We start from the raw sequence: 5,000 nt of genomic DNA on the forward strand, positions 1-5,000 counted from the left end.
ACGCGGGGCGAAAAACAGGTCTTTTGCAGAGGGACGAGGGACGAAACACAGGCGTGCCGGAGGGGTGGCTCCTTTGATGCTCCCAGGCGACAGAAAAAGCCTGGTGATTCGATGACGATGGCGATGAAGATGAGGTCGAAAACATGCAGGTAGGAAGAGCGCTCTAGAACGTCGGTGAGGCGCAGAGGGGTAGAGGAAGTGTGACTGCCAGCCAATGGAGAGGGTCACAACACCAGCAAATCATACCAGTCTACTGGACCTCAGGGTGGGGGGTGGAGGGGGAGCGTGCACGCACGCACACGCACACACACACACACACACACACACACACACACACACACAGTCTCACTCAGACACTTCACCTCGCTCGTCCGGCGTCGGTTAGCTACTGAGGCTCCATTCATGCGTGTATCTCCGGTTCCGACGCGGCTCCCACGGCCAAAAGCAAAAGCTCAAATCCCTGCGAGAACGACGGCGAAGCAGGCGCGAGCTGAGAGGCGCAGGCATCGGTGCATTGTGCTGCCTGTGCGCCTCTCTCCACACCCCTTCTTCTCTTTCACTCTCTGTATCTGTCTTACATTTCTCCCTCCCTCGCTCTCTCTCGCACGCACTCTCTCTCTCTCTCTCTCTCCCGGCACACGCTCTTCCTCTCATTCGAATTTCTCTCCAAGCAAAATTGAAAGGGGGGGTTGGGTGGGGTAGATATCCCCCCCCCTCCCCTTATAAATCCACGATGAGCAGCAAGACAAAAAAAAAAAGTTAGGGAGAAAAAGAGAGGAAAAGAGCGAGAGAAGGAAAAAAGAAGTATCATCCATTAATTTGCTCACACAGCTGTGATTAGTTAAAGTCGGAGGCCCACCTCTCTGCCATATCAACCCCAGAGCCAGAGAGAAAGAGAGAGAGAGAGAGAGAGAGAGAGAGAGAGAGAGAGAGAGAGTGAGAGAGTGAGAGAGAGAGAGAGAGAGGGAGAGAGAGAGAGAGCGAGGGAGAGAGAGAGAGAGAGAGAGAGAGAGGGAGAGAGAGAGGGAGGGAGGGAGAGAGAGAGAGAGAGGGAGGGAGAGAGAGGGAGAGAGAGGGAGGGAGAGAGAGGGAGAGGGGTGGGTAAGGGGGAGGGTGGTGAGAAGGCGTCTCACACTTCCCTCTTTTTCATTTGGACCTGTGTCTTGTCAAGTTCATCCGCGTGTCCATGGCTCCCCCCCCCTCAGATATATTCCCAGTCACATTGCCATTCTCTGGTGTTACTGACAGTCCTGGCATCATTAACGACATTTTAAAAAGTGAATAAGGAAGAGAGAGAGAGAGAGAGAGAGAGAGAGAGAGAGAGAGAATGCTGGCCCTAGAAACATAGCTACATTATGTGCTTGGCTTATGGAGGCTACATTTAATCTTCACTGGCTCCCCAGGCTTGGGCCGAGAGAGGGGGAGAGAGCAGCCAGGGATGATGGGGGAGGGACGACTCCTGCAGGAAGGGAGGCTGGCGACGTACAACTGCTCACGGGCTCAAATCAGCGACACGCAGCTCTAGGAAAGAAGGAGGGGGGGGGGGGGGGAACAGACCAAACTGCCCTCTTCCTTTTTTTCCACTGGCCCTTCCATTGCGCTCCTTTTCTCTGGACTCTGACCGATCTCTAATCCTCTGCAAGCAAGCAAGCAAGCAAGCAAGCAAGCAAGCGCACACACACACACACACACACACACACCGACCGTCCGGGTCCTCTGTGGCGGCTGAACGCAGCACGGCCTCACACACGCTCTTTAGAGATCTGACGCTATGCCTTTTAAATTTCCCCCTCCGCCACACTCAACCCCCATCCCCCCCGTCAGCGCTATCCTCGTTCATCACCCTCTTTTCGTCCAGATACAGGCAGCCATCACCACACGCTAATATTAGCCCGCCTTTCACAGTGCGGCTGCCACCGAACGCCCGTAGCGAGCAAGACGCGCGCGCGCGCACGCACGCAAGCGCGCTCTCGCCCCCCCCCCGCACGCACGCACGCACGCATGCACCTCTCCTGCCACGCGCGCACGCACGCAAGCGCGCTCTCGCCCCCCCCCCCCCTCTCCCCCGCACGCACGCACCTCTCCTGCCACGCGCTCGCGCACGCGCTCCGCTGCAGCGCCGTTCGCGCTAAAGCAGAAGCGACAGGCAGCCGAATCGGCGGCGGAGGGAAGAGCACGAGCAGGCGGGACAGGGTGCAGCCCGGTGATTGACAGGTGTCAGAGCGAGCCAGCAGCAAGCAAGGCGCGAGAGCCGGAGGTTTACTGGCTACTGGGCCTGCACTGGGCAAACAGAGCAGGCAGGTGTAGCCCACCAGTGTCAGAGCTCTGCATGACTCTCTGTTCACTTACAGTAATGTAGATACGGATAAATATCCCCTTCACATCTGCTGTTGAGTACTTCCTCTCGTACAATACAGTAAGTGTAACACTAGTTATGAACTTTTCTTTCAGGCCAGGGTGTGTTTACGAGCAGGTATGCCACATCTTGAAGTACTTAAAGTACATCCTGACAGAGGTCTGACTCTCTGCGACCGGGTAATTACAACACCTATTACATAGTATTAATCATGGCGTTATTCATGGTAATTACACAGAGATTAGACAAAAATGAGCAGACTTCACTCAGTGATGTCAGGAGATATTCAGTCACTTGTGAGAGACTTGCAATCATTCTGTCACCATCATTTGCCCTATAGACAATTATTACAGTAACGGATTGTCTCAAATATCTCATAATTACCATGTGCAACACACGGGCTGACGTAAACGTGACACGACAGTAAGATCATTCCTTCTGATAGGAAAACGTTCCAAGTGCCTCATGCTGGGAGAGAGTGAGACAAAGTAAATGTGAAGTGTGGCAATGTGCCAGGAGGCACAGGAAGCTGCAAGGCTTGCGTTTGTCTCAAACGTCTTATCCTCGGAGCACAGAGCAGCACTTCTCCTGCACTCGGGCCTGCTGTGGACGAGGGCTTCGGGTCGGACGTCACACAGCACACAACGCCCTCCTGGCCACACGCAATCTCCCACCCCTCTCATACACAGATGATCTGTCACTGTAGCAAAACCAGAGAGAAACAAACATCCTTCGAAAAAGACATTTCTGAGATTACAGTACTGGCAGGTAGATTAGGATTACAGAACTGAATCCAACTGGCACAGTGGTTCCACCATTTCTGCTGGATCAGGATTTATGGACAGCAGCATGGAGTTCCACCAGTGGGGGGCACTCTTCTGCTCCCTAACTGATGTGGGAGGGCTGATATTCCTACTCTAGTAAGTAAGATCTAAGCAAGATCATTTCTATCGTGTATTAGTAAATAGTGCTTTTTAAACTGGAAAACAAAGAAAATTTGGCAATGACTATGTTGCACTTGAAACAAGAAGGTAACAATACAAGCTGTGCTGTTTTGTTTTTTTTGCCTTAATAAAAATGTGCATTCCACATTTTCTTTACATGAAATGTGTAAATAAATAAATGAATAAAGAATTAAAATAACAATTAAAGATGCAACATTTATGTTTATATTATAAAGCAAAACACTGGAACACAAAAAATATTACAATATTATTAAATTATAGCCATCTTATTTAACTACGGTCAACATTTTATCTGCAGGAAATGAAAGGATGTTCTTGAAATTAACTTAAAATTTTGTTTAGTTAAAATTCTCATTCTTCCAAAATGAATTGTAAAATTGTTGTACTAGAAATGTGGTAGGTTTCACCACCTTTTGGTTTGCTCTTTAAGAGGAGAAATGTGCAGATCAGACAAACCTAAAATGCAACTTTTTGAGATTTCCCCTCCTGGCATTGCAAGGTTTGTTGAATAACCCATAAGCACGGGCAACGTCTGGGGTTTCAAATTGTATTTGGCCTTCAAATGCTGGTCCTTTGTGTATGTCTACAAAGTGTTTCCCCTCTGAAATCAAACGCGAGTTCAGACACTATCAGCAAGCTGCCACAACCTTTCATGCCTCTCTTTAAGAATCTCCTTAAGCTTGACACGCCCCTATTTACAGTCAATATGAACCTCCAGCTACATCCGAGGGGATTTTTACCCATGAATGTCCCTTTTCCGCACATACTAATGCTCCCAAACTCGTGGGTTAAGTCTCTTTACCTGTTCAGCCCTTAATCCCCATATCATCAAGGTAAGAGGGACGGAAGCAGAGGTCATTAACATGGAGGTGCGATTTTACAGGGGGTTGTCTACAAACAATACTATCTGGTATTTGGAACCATTTTGTACCATGGCAACTAATTGGGGGAGACATCTCCTTAATTTTAATTTTATTGAACATGAAAGAAATAATTAGAGATTATTAAATTATTGTTAATTATTAAATAATTAGGGACAATGCAGGATTAAAAATATTAATGATATTAAAATGTACAATATCAAATCAGATATATATCCAAACACTAAAATTAAAATAAGGACAGGAGAAGACTGTCTGAGACCTGTAGCGGTTTCCAGAGCAGCATACAATAGCGCTTAGGTTTATGGCATTTAGTGCTTAGTTGTGTCCATGGACTATATTATTACTATATTATCCTAGTGATAACATGTCATGGACCATAATACCTATAACAATAACATTTAAACTTCAAAACTTTACCACTGGACCATTTCCATATTCCTGTAATGCATATTATGGCAATATCGTAACAAAAAAGCCCCCCCAAATAGATTAGATTCAAATAGATTATTAAAAATAAATAAAATGTTCATGTGTTTGTTTCTGTGAAAAGAAAAACATTTAAAATTTGTTTTGTGTCTTGGAATGCTAGATGTGATGGCAGACATCTTGCATTTGAGCTAAAAGAACATTGCAAGCACTTAGCAAAACAAATAAATAAAACTGAGATTGTTTGTATATGTAAACACTGCTGGTTTGGTTTTGTATAAAGACCAGAGCTTTTGATGTTTCAAGTGCATTTCTTTAACCCTTTTTTAATCCTCAGTAAATCTTACATAAAAACTGTTTGGTTTCAAA

The 5,000-nt window shown here is 46.8% G+C and overlaps 1 long non-coding RNA gene across 1 annotated transcript in view; it reads left to right on the top strand.

Annotated features, from left to right (window-relative positions):
• Positions 1-5,000, top strand: part of LOC113579588 — a 7,337-nt gene that overhangs the window by 195 nt on the left and 2,142 nt on the right. Inside the window, exon 1 of the long non-coding RNA XR_003410888.2 lies at positions 1-149. This exon is cut by the window's left edge and continues 195 nt beyond it. This is a non-coding gene — a long non-coding RNA (uncharacterized LOC113579588). The remainder of the gene's footprint in view (positions 150-5,000) is intronic.

The sequence above is a fragment of the Electrophorus electricus genome, chromosome 15 (genome assembly GCF_013358815.1).
Source record: "Electrophorus electricus isolate fEleEle1 chromosome 15, fEleEle1.pri, whole genome shotgun sequence".
Lineage (NCBI taxonomy): Eukaryota > Metazoa > Chordata > Actinopteri > Gymnotiformes > Gymnotidae > Electrophorus > Electrophorus electricus.